The sequence below is a fragment of the Peromyscus maniculatus genome, chromosome 13 (assembly GCF_049852395.1).
Source record: "Peromyscus maniculatus bairdii isolate BWxNUB_F1_BW_parent chromosome 13, HU_Pman_BW_mat_3.1, whole genome shotgun sequence".
Lineage (NCBI taxonomy): Eukaryota > Metazoa > Chordata > Mammalia > Rodentia > Cricetidae > Peromyscus > Peromyscus maniculatus.
In genome coordinates this window covers 64,425,862-64,438,566 of record NC_134864.1, presented here as the reverse complement: position 1 = coordinate 64,438,566, position 12,705 = coordinate 64,425,862, and positions in this window count along the sequence as shown.

Below are 12,705 nucleotides of genomic sequence, written 5' to 3'. Positions count from 1 at the left end.
GTGCCTTATAGCTAACAAATGAAGGAACATCAGGATTAGAAAAAAAAAATCTTCATTTTACAAAATGTGATGAAACAGTTTAGGAAGTAAATCTCAGAGGCTGTTAAGACTGAAAAGTACAGTATCGATGAGGAACTGGACTCTGAGCAGTCAAGAGCCACCCACCAATTGGGGTCAGACAATCAGCACAAAGGTCTACTCGTTGATACTAGCATTGCTAAAAGCAGTACAAAAAGATGTTTTGGACTTCTAATGTGAAGGGCCCTAGAAAGCATCCATGCCTCAAGTATTTGCCCTATTCCTTTTTTTTAAAAATTGAAAATAGATTTTCTTCATATAATACATTCTGATTATGGTTTCTCCTCCCCTAGCTCCTCCGACTCAACCAAATCCTCACCCTTTCTTTTTCTTTCTCATTAGAATACAAACTGGCATCTACAGAAATAATACTATAAAATAAAATAAGAAAATAAAAACAAACACACTGAAACAGGATGAAGCAGATAAACTACCAGGAGAAAAAGAGCCAAAGAAAAAGCTGAAGAAACTATTCATCCCACCGAGTGAGAGTAAAGACCATCTTCTAAGTCCTTTTAGTTGAGTTAAACAAGCTTTATTTTCTATCAGTCAGGGCTATTTCCCTAAAGCAGGATTTGAGAAAATGATGTAAAACACTGGAGAAGGTGGGGTTATATATCCCCCCAAAATCTCTGCAAAACTAGTGTTTCCCAAGTGTTGGGGGATTTCCAGGGGAATTTTGGCTATATAGAAACTTGGCTGGACATTTCAAAATTATTTGGCAGAATATCTTATCTTACCAGGATGGAGGTTAGTGTGTAGGGTGTGGAACATGCCAAATTCCAGAAAATGGGTAAATTCAAGTTCTACAGAAAACAGAAATGAGCCTTGTAGCAAGATGTTCTTAATCTTCAGATGGGGTCAAGTTGGCTCAAAACAAATACAGATACAGAGACACACACATTCACAGACACAGAAATCCCATAAAAACATAGCACTGGAAACCATAATGTACACACAAAAGACCTGTAATGGAGGGGAAAGATAGGAAGAAAGAAAAAAAAATGATGCCCACACAAAGCATTATAAGACAAAGATCCCCCTCCCCACCAAATGCCAGAGTTTGTTTGGTGTTGGCCATCTGCTTCTGGTAATGGGGCCTGCCCTTAAGAAGAGTTTGTGTACTTAGTGAGATTTCATTGTAGGAAACTGTCTCCTTTCTGAATAGTTGTCAACTGGAGATAGCTTCTGTGTTAGGGATGGGGGCTTGTGTCCACTTCTCCTCTCAGATGGGACCCCATCTGGCTTACACCCATGCAGATCCTGTGCACGCCGCCTCAGTCTCTGTGAGTTCACATGTGTGATAGCTTTGCTGTGTTTAGAAGGCCTTGATGCTGTGGGATGGTCCATGTCAAATTGCTCTGATTGGTCAATAAATAAAACACTGATTGGCTAGTGGCCTGGCAGGAAGTATAGGCAGGACTAACAAACGGGAGAATTGAGAAAACAGGAAGGTGGAGGGAGTCACTGCCAGCTGCCACCATGACAAGCAGCATGTGAAGATGCTGGTAAGCCATGAGCCACGAGGCAAGGTATAGATTTATAGAAATGGATTAATTTAAGCTATAAGAACCGTTAACAAGAAGCCTGCCACGACCATAACAGTTTGTAAGCAATATTAGTCTCTGTGTTTACTTGGTTGGGTCTGAGTGGCTGTGGGACTGGCGGGTGAGAGAGATTTGTCCTGACTGTGGGCAAGGCAGGAAAACTCTAGCTACACCTTGTTTCCTTGGTGGCCTCCACCCCCACCCCCCCAGCTCTCACAATCTCTCTGCCTCTTCTGCAGGGTTCACTGAGCTCTGAGGAGAGGGAGTTGATGGAGACCTGCCAATTAAGACTGAGTGTTTCCAGGTCTCTCACTGTCTTCACACTGTCCAGCTGGGGGTCTCTGTGTTGTTCCTGTCTACTGCAGGAAGAAGCTTCTCTGATGATGGCTGAGCGAGGCACTGATCTACAGCAGAGTGTGGTTAGGAGTCATTTTGTTGCTATGTCCCTTCAGCAGAAGTGTTGTGTTTGGTTTTCTCTGACCTATCTAGTCTTAGGTTCTTGGCCACCTGAGCAGTACCAGGCCCGAGTTCCATTTCAGAGTGGGCCTGACGTCCGATCGGGTCGTGGGTGGTTACTCCCACAGCTTTGTACCACAGTTACACCATCCTGTCTTCATGCCGGCCACTGTTGCAGACCGAAAGGTTTGTAGCTGGGTTGGTGTCTACCTTTCTCCTCTGGTAGAGTGCGAATTTCCTTCTAGTACCACAAACTCTAGTCAGTAAGGGTGAAGCCTTTAAGTAATTAGCTCTATTTCTAATCAAGCCTTTATATCTAATTCTAGGTAACCCAGTCTGTTGAGAATATCACTGATTGACAAAAGGGTCATGTGGGACTGGAGATATGGTTCAGCGGTTAAGAGTTTGCACAGAAACTACAAAAGAGCTTCCGAGTTCACCCCTGAAGGCGTCTCAAAACCTCTGAGCTCCACAGGCACCGGAACTCTTCACATCCCCACACAGAAACATGGACACATATACACAATAACAAGTAAATCTTTTTTTTTTTTAAGATTTATAATTTATTATGTATACAGTATTTTGCCTGCATGTGTCCCTGCAGGCCAGAAGAGGGCACCAGATCTCATTATAAGTGGTTGTGAGCCACCATGTGGGTGCTGGGAATTGAACTCAGGACCTCTGGAAGAGCAGTCGGTGCTCTTAACCACTGAGCCATCCCTCCAGCCCCACAAATAAATCTTTAGGAGAAAAAAAGGGTCATGTGGGAGATGATCATGATGGATAAAAGAGACGTGGAGATCTGCCCTCTGCAAGAAAAGCTCCTATCTTGAATGTGCACGTAAAGTCTCACAAAACAATGTGTCTAATTTGTTGACTGGCATATTGCTTCTCTTTACCTCTTATGAAGCATGTAGGTGGCATGGAATTCCAACTTCTCTCTCCATAGTCCCTGTTTTGTATCTGCCCTTCTTGCCTTCACTGTAATCCTAAAGGGGCAAGCCAGTGAAACCAAGCAGATATTGGGGCATTAAAATGACAGGAGTTCGGGCTGGAGAGATGGCTCAGTGGTTAAGAGCACTGGCTGTTCTTCCAGAGGTCCTGAGTTCAATTCCCAGCAACCACGTGGTGGCTCACATCCACCTCTAATAGAGTCTGATACCCTCTTCTGGCATAAAGTTGTATATGCAGATAGAGCACTCATCTACATAAAATAAATAATAAATAAATAAATAAATAAATCTTTAAAAGAAAAAATATTAAAAAAAAAAAAGACAGGAGTTCAAAACAGAGCTTGTCTGAAGTAGTCCTAGATCCTGGGGGGTTGTAAGAACCAAATGCTGTAATAAAAACCAGATAATTTTGTGACCAATAATAGTGGTTAAAGTTACATGTACTGAGATAAAAGGTAATCAAATTTCATGCTCTAATGATGGAAGTCAGGTGCTGTTCTGGGGAGGACTGTGCTGCAGGAGTCTACAAAGAAATCTCCCTCTAACTGTGTACAGAATATTAATAGCTGATTAGAGCTCTCTCTGTCAAATATAGGTATTTCTAATGGGAACAGTGGTCCAACATACAAACTACATTTAATCAGGCTCTTCTACTTCAAATTCAGAACTTAAGTATGTGTGCTTATCCCCCTCCAGGATCATTTCACTTATAGTTACAATGTCAAAACCAGTCTGATTTCTTTTTGCAAATTTTATATGGATGAGGTTTTAGTCAACAGTAGCTAGAGGTGAGTCAAATCCAAGTTAGTGACAGATAAATATACTGAAACCTTTAGATGAATATTACGGTACAACAATAGTTGATAAATTTAATAGACTATTTACCAAGATGAGCATTCATGTATTTTATTTTCCCTCATTTTCCCTTCCTAGCCCTTGGGCCCTTTGAGTATTATGAATCATCAGGATTCCCTCTAGAGAAAGGTACAGACATGAAAAAGAGTATCCACACTTTCGGAGGGCTCCTGCCAGCTCCTTGAGGGTGGCTGGCTGTGTCTTCCTCTTGTAACCATTGTCAGAACTCTTCTGCAGTGTGACTTGTTGCTGTCCCACCAGGTGTTGCTTACAGGTGTTCCCAGTAGTTTGCTAACCCAGGGAATGTGGCAGAAGTTACATTCTGGTGGATGGGGTGGGCAGATGGTGAGCTGATCAGCAGGCAAAGGCCCTTGCTGCCAAGCTTGACAACAACCTGAGTTTGACCCTAGGACCCAAGTAATGGAAGGAGAGAACCTACTTACCCACCCCACCCCCAACACACACATTTGTAGCAAACAATTTCCAAAAAGGTGATGTTTTGTGACTCCTGGGCTTAGAACATAAAAAGGCTTGAATAAATACAGAATAATTTATGGGATTTTAGACCACTCACTCTTGGTTCATGCCCTGCTATGGACATAGTTACCATGTCATAAGGTTATAAACTAAAGGGAGAGAGCATTCACAGTCACCTGGTTGTTACACTCACAGTTCACAGTCATCAGTGAGTTATGTGGGAGAGCCGACTCACAGTCAGTGAAGCCAGCAGAGGACTTTGACCCCAGCCGGAATCTGACTACAGCTGCCCCAAGGAATCCGGTCAAGAATTTCTCATCTAAGTGGAGTTAACACATGACCACGGGAGTTAATACCCAATTGTTGGTTTAATACACTGTGTTTGGGATGATTTACTACAGAGAAACAGAACCATAGCACCTGTCCACCCTGTTCAGAACCACTGCTCTCCACGATTTACTGAAAAAGGAAAAAAGGAAATTAATTTCAGGTAAAAAGTCTTAAGACCAAAAACTCTCCCCTTCCCTCTCCTCCCGTCTCTTCCCCTCTCCTCATCCATTTATACATAAGCTAACTTGTTACTACTACCATGTCATTCAGGTGTCAATACTTCCAGTCTCCTAATCCCTCACCAGACAACACTGAGAAAAAAAAAAACAAAAAAACATTTGAAAACACTATCTTATAAACTCTGACCCAGAATACTGTGCTTTTAGGTATGTTTTCCTTAGAGATCAGTGGCTAATTAGAGATTTAGTTATAAGGATGTTCACTTTAATGTTACATTTAGTAGGAGGAAACTGCAAATAACCTAAATGAATATCAATGTAAGAATTAAATGATGGAGTTCCCGTGTTTTGAAATACATTGCAAAATCTGTTCATACTATTATGACAAGATGTTCAGAATATAATGTTCCATTAAAAAAACCAAACTGTTGGGCCTGTAGAGATGGCTCAGGGAAGGTGCTTGCTGAGAAAGCATAATGGCCAGAGATGGATTCCCAGCACTTACATAAAAATCTGGGTTTGGCAGCGTGTGCCTGTAACCCCAGCACTGGGTGTGAGGGAGTCAGGGGCAGGCAGATTCTGGGGGCCACTGGGAAACAAAAATTAATAAAATACTCTGTAGCCTGGAAGCCCTTGTTTTCTTTAAATGTTTTAAAGAGGTAATGTGCAATCTTTCAGTGAATCCATATTTTCATCCAGAAGACTCTTTCAGGGGATTCTGTCTTCCTCATTATACCCTAATAACCTCTTCCTGGTATCATGACTTCTAGCATTTACAGCATAGAACTTCATTACTATAGAAATCATGTTTTCAGAGGTTCCCAGGTAAACATCTTTGTGGTCTACATCCTCAGCAGATGCAAACTCCCCGTTTACTGTACTGTCTTCTCTACAAATGTCCATGGGCTAATTTAGAATTTCAAGCATTGTGGATTAATCAACTTTGATTAAAACACCATGCTTATATAGTCCCCAAACCAAGAACAGTTTTAACATTTTTACCAATTTAAAAAGTAAACAAATACTCCTAACATTCTGTAACTCGTGATAGTTACCCGAAATTCACAATGCAGTCGACACACACACAGTTTTGCTAAGTGGTGGATCCAGTGGGTCCTTTACATATCGTCAATGGCTGCTTTCATGCTAGTATGCCAGCCTTGTAACAACGGTGATATAGTCCACAAAGACAAAAAATAGAACTGTTTACCGGTTGGTTCATAATATGAAAAAAATGACCCGCTCTTAAATTCTGTATTAAGCGTATAGAAGAAAGTACAAAAGAAAGATTCTTTTCAAACACTAATCATGGAGGCTTTTTTAGTTCAGGATGGGGCCAACCACAACCGTGTCCTCAAGTTCTCACTCAGAGTCAAGAGTCACCAGCAAGGCAGGCACCGTCCACATCCCTGCCCTGATGTCTTCTGGCTTGGTTGTCATACACTTTGGTCAACCAGATAATAGGAGATGTAAGGCAAGTGAAGCCTCATGTGCCCTTGAGAGGTTTGGTATGATGCCTGAGCTCTGTGATCTACCAGGAGGTAGCAGCCAGCCACTCTGGTGACTATTGCACCTAACATGCCCTCTGGTGACCATTGGCCCTAGCATGACAGGCGTTAGAGCAGACTGAGCAATAAGCAGTCAACTGGACCACGGCAGGGCCTTAAAGTGAGAATGGTTGCATGCTGTTGGAGTCGTCATTTGAATTGGGTTTGTTTGTTATGCAAAAACCTGGCTGATGGTGTGTGATCCATCACCCAATATTTATGTGATATTTATATAGTTTCTGCTCTGCCCAAACTACAGAAACTGGAAATCTCAGTAGGCCTAAAAGACGTGACATGAATTACCCCAGGTAACCTATATTAATACTGATATATTAATACTGCTTTATGAACATACCTTAAGTTTGAGAAAGCCAGTCTTTTTCACAAAGATATTTGAAATCGCTTCCACAGTAAAACTATTACTCAATATTATGAAAACAACTTGTTTGTTTTCATGTGTCTCCATACTTCCACTCCTGTTCAATGCATGACATGGCACTTAATTATCTGTATGTGATTACTAAGTCTTGAAGGACAAATTCATTTCTGTCTACAAATGAAAATATTTTATTGATGAAAAACTTGGCTATAGTATTTTAAGCATATATCAAAGTGGTGCTTTTGCATCAGTGTTTTAAATCTGATTGCTATTCGTGAAGGTGTATAATATCTTCCAATGAAGAAAATGTCTTTGCTGTTATTATCTTCTGCATTTCTGGGGATCAAACCCACAGATTTGCACATGCTAAATGACTGTTCTCCATCTGAGTTATATCTGAGCCCTTGCATTTTAAGACAGTCTTGTTTGGCAGTCTAGACTGGTCTTGAACTTAACACTCTGCAGCCTCAGAATCTTGCACACTGCAATTATAGGCATGTCCTACCAGACCTGATGAAAGCAAGGGTTCTTAACTTTCTTATCGCTTTTTTCTAGATTTAATTTCTTTGATAGTGTGTGTGTGTGTGTGTGTGTGTGTGTGTGTGTGTGTGTGTGTGTTGGAGTGTGTATGTACGTGAGTGCAGTGCCCATGGAGTCCAGAAGAGGGCGTTGGATTCCCTGGCACTGGAGGTGATTGTGAGCTGCCTGACAGGGATATGGGAAAGGAACTAAGTTCTCGCCAAGAGTGCTTTGTGCTCTTAATTGCTGAGCCATCTCTCCAGCCCCAGCTTGTTGATCCTCTTGACATTTAGGCTAGCTGATTATTTGCTGTAGGGAGATGTCCCACGCATATTGTGACGTTTAGCAACATCCCTGTACACTAGGTGCCTGCAGCTTCTCCCCAGACTGCACAGCTCTCTGGCTCTACAGTCAAGAACATTGAAAATACCTTTAGACATTTGCAAATGTCTTCTGGGAGCAAAAAGGCTTAATGAGGGAGTTCTAATGCAGTTGTTTTCATACCTGGTTACCACTGCAATTAATAATTTAGTAATCTTTGTTTTTATAAATTTTATTTTGAATAATTCTAAAGTTGCTGAAAAATTACAATGCTTAGAACTCAGCATTCTCATATGCCATGTGGTGATTCTTGCCACATAAGTCAATTCTTTATATAGAGACAAATACCTTTTTTATTGACTTACTTAGAGCCAAGATGAGTACAGAACTTCCATTATTCCTTACTACTCAGGATATACTTCCTGAGGAGGATGACATTCTCTGTATATCCTGTTATGACTAATTAGAAAATGTGACATTAGCCAGTGTTAGCACCCAATCCATAGTCCAGATTCAATGTTCTCTCTTACTAATGTTTTCACTACATTTCTGGAGCCCAGTGAAAGGATACACACTTTGTTGACATTATCTCCTTAGTTCTTTCAAATCTAGAACAGTTCCTCAGCTTTTCATTATTATTTTTTTTAATAGCCTCAGTTTTTTTCCAAGTGTGTAGGCTAATTCTTTTGTAGAATGGTTCTAAGTTTAGATTTGCTGTTATTGCTTCATGGTTCAGTCAGGCCTAGCGACTTCCTTAAGGAACAGCAGTGAGTGACGTAACTTACCAACTATTTCCGGCGTCATTTGGTGAAACGCAAGTCCCTTATTGGTAATATGGATGCTGATTATTTGGTTAGGCTGGTGTGTTAATTTCTTGTTCCTGCTGTAACAAATTGACACAAATCGAGGGGCTTTGAAGAACAGATTTTATTTTCTCTCTCACAGTCTGAAGGTCAAAAGTCCAAAATCAAGGTACCACTGGGACATTATGCCCTCTGCTGGGTACAGGAGAGAACCCAGCTCTGTGACAGCTGGCTGCCGGCCTTCCTCCTGGCTGCCCCCTCCAGTCTCTGCTTCATCAGACAAGTGTCCTCTTCTTCCCGTGTCCAGGTCTCTCCTTTATGTGTCTTAGGAGTTAGGGTCCACCAGCATAATTGAGGGAGGTCCCATCACAATGTCTGGAGCTTAAATGCATTTTAATTGTGACGATCTTATTCCTGGAATGGCCACGTTCTTTAGGTCCTGAGGGTGAAGGTATATGTGATTTGGGGCCACCACTTCAGACTAACAAGATTTTTTTTCCACCATAAAATTACTATTTTCACTTTGTTAGGAAGCAATTTGTGAGTCAGATGTGGTAGCACATGCCTTTACTCCCAGGCAGAGACAGGAGGATCTCTGACTTTAAGGCCAGCCTGGTCTACAACATGAGTTTAGGTCAGCAGAAGCCACACAATAAGATCTTGTCTCAAAACCCAAAAACAAATGGACAAACAAAAAGCAGTTTGCAGGTCATACTTTGCCTTGATGTAAAAACACTGCTCCTTGTCAAACATGACCCAGTAGCTTCAGCTACCTCTGAGGCTCTCCCCAGTTGTGACTGTCTAAGGCCGTGAGTCTTTCTACATTCCTCTCACCGCTATATGTGGTTTTCCATTTAACATGAGAATATAATCCGTTATTTTTATGTTCAAATTTCCTTTACGTGGAGAAACATACTTTCAAGCAGGCTTCAGTGTACCTGGACCTGATCCCTATCACTTGAGGAATAGAAAAATATTTTCGTTTTTATCTTCCCACCCCAGTTCTAGAGTCAGCCATCCTTCAGTGAGAAACGATATTTAAGAAAAGAAGATCAAGCCAGGTGTGGGAGACCTCTCCGACACACATGGACAAATCGAGTTGGTTCTGACCAGGAAGCTGCCTCCTGCTGGCTTGCTCGTGTAGTTTGGAGGGTGCCATGCAAGCTGTTGGAGGGGAATACCAGCAGTCTTACCCAACTATGGACCCCAGGGATGACAATAATGACCAGCGTGGCAAGATATGCTCCTAAATACAACAGTGGCACAGATCAGATGCTGTGTCAGTAACCGGCTGCTTTCCCAGTGACTTTAGGGAGGAAACACATGCCCAGTTCTATGAATCTGGCAACAACCTATGGCCAGGGACCTCACAGGTCCCAGGAATGAACCTCTACTTACTAGAATACTTACTACTATTTTTCTAAACAAACACAGTGTCAAACTACCCTCTACTTTATTTTTTATTTTTTATTTTTTGAGACAATATTTTTTATTTTTTATTTTTTGAGACAAGGTTTCCTTGTGCAGCAGCCCTGGCTGTCCTGGAACTGGATTTGTAGCCCAGGCTGGCCTCGAACTCACAGAGATCCGCCTGCTTTGCCTCCCCAGTGCTGGGATTAAAGGCGTGCGCTGATGATGATGATGATGATGATGATGATGATGCCACTGCCGCTGCCACCACCACCACCTGGCTGCCCTCTACATTTTTATCTCTCTACCTATAGATTAGTGCAGCTCTCAGACCAACCTCCCGCCCCCGCCCCCCAGGGCATGGTGGTATACCAGAGGAGTGCTCACCCCCAGTGGATGGTGGTATGCCAGAGGAGTGCTCACCCCCAGTGGAGTATCTGTATCACATCCCTCCCCCGAGACTGAGGAACTATCATAGAAGGGGACAGGAAGTAGGAAGGTGGTAGAGCCAGAGGTCAGAAGGACTGAAGGGTAATAGTGTCCTCTGACAGAAAGGGACCATCACACCCATGAGCTCCCAGCTGTCACTCTCGCCTATCACAAGACCTGCCCAAGATCCAGACAATCCATGTTCTCTGTGGAGGAGGGTGGAGCTCATGAGCCTCCACCCCCAGCTGAGGAGCTGTGGACAGTGGATGGCTTCTGGAGAAGAGGGCCAACCATGCTCCAGCGGCTGGTCCACCCTGTGGGCAGCAGGAGTTGGATTTGGTGGGTCATAAAACAATTAAATAAATAAGAGGTCCTGAAGTTGGAGTGAGGGGGTGGATTTTAGAGGAGCCAGTATAAAGACTGTGGAGAGGTGGCACATGCCTTTAATCCCAGCACTTGGGAGGCAGAAGCAGGCGGATCTCTGTGAGTTCGAGGCCAGCCTGGGCTACCAAGTGAGTTCCAGGAAAGGCGCAAAGCTACTCAGAGAAACCCTGTCTTGAAAAAAAAAAAAAAAAAAAAAAAGACTGTGGAGAGAGTGACTACATTAGAATACAATGTTTGCATGTATGAAAGTCTCAAAAAACTAACAATATACTATATTTAAATATTTGTTGTTCAAACAACAAATCTAAAACAAAATTTAGGTGTCTGAAAAGATTTTCTACAAAAAGAGATAGATAGATAGATAAATAAATAAACAAACAGAGTCCCATTCTCAGAGATTGCAATTCCTAAGTCTGGAGTAGGGCCTAGAAGGGGTGTGTGTGTGTGTGTGTGTGTGTGTGTGTGTGTGTGTGTGTGTGTGTATAAAACTATAGGTAGATCTGTTATGTGAGAGTGTATGAGAACTACTTGCTCTGTGCTCTGTTATATTTAACCATGTTTTAGTATACATTAATTTTTCGAAAGCACATTTTACATCTAATGGACAAATGATTATCTCAGATCTTAACTTCTGGACACCTGAACACAAACAAAATAGAACCAACAATATTTGATATAACTTAGTAAACACGAGATACCAAAGATGGATATGTGAGATAGAAAATATGTCCTCTAGTGCATTCTAATGATGAAATCAAATCAATTAGATTCAAGTATAGGTATAATTATAATCTCAGTTAAAAGAGAAAGTAGAACTTTTACTTTTAAATTGCATTCTTTTGACTATAATCCCCGCCATGTCTCACACACTGAAAAATGCATCACTTTGAAGGAAGGGATGTAAGGAACACACAGGTTTTCACAATGGAATAGAAGAATGATCTGTTGCAGTATCTGATGCTTGACTGTCTTCAATAATAGATAGCTCAAAGAAGGAACAAAATTACTTCAGGGAAGCCACTGTACTATTGACTAACTGTATCACATTTGGTACTGAGCAAGAAAATGCATTTTTCCCATATGAAATTTGAGTTAATTTCTTTTTTTTAAAGAACTTTGCAGGCCCATGAGATGACTTGGTGGTAAAGATGCTCACTGCCAAGCCTGATGACCTGAGTTTGGTCCCCAGAACCCATACGGTAGAAGGAGAGAACCAAGTCCTGCAGGTGGTTGGTCCTCTGACCTCTACATGCATGATGCGCCCCCTTCGCGCACACCAACACACAAAATAAATAATGAAAAGCAATTTGCTGTGGATGATTGATTGATAAATAATTGATAAATAACTGATCGGCCAGGCAGAAAGTATAGGTGGGACTAGCAGAGAGGAGAACTGAGAGAACAGGAAGGCAGAGGAGATGCCAGCCTGCTGTCCAGGGAGCATCATGTAAAGGCAGCAGGTAAAGCCACGGAACATGTGGCGACATATAGATGAACAGAAATGGGCTGAGTATAAGAGTAAGAGCTAGACAATGGCAGACCTGAGCTAATGGCTGAGCAGTTTAAGTAATATAAGAGTCTGTATGTTTAGTTTATAAGTGGGCTACGGGACTGCCGGGACTTGGTGGGACCCGGAGAGAAAAACTCTAGCTACAGCAATTAGAAGAGCTCTCCAAGGATATCTGGATGAAGAAAATTTTTTTGTTCTATCTAAGATGATCTCTCTCTCTCTCTCTCTCTCTCTCTCTCTCTCTCTCTCTCTCTCTCTCTCTGTCAAATGCTATGACATGTGTTTAGAGGAACACTTTTGGGAGTTGGTTCTTGTTATGGCTAAAGAAGCTCCATTTTATGCTAGGCATTCATCTTAGTACCCACCAGCCAGTTGGTCTCTGACTCCAGTCCTTGGAAGATAAGTTCCCAGTAACCCCGACTCAGTGACCCCCGCCCCAGAAATGTACCGCCATGACTATCTACTTGTTATAACTGCTGTTTTTGCTTCTGTAACTTGCTTGTGCAGATACCCTAAGGTTGTTTTGAG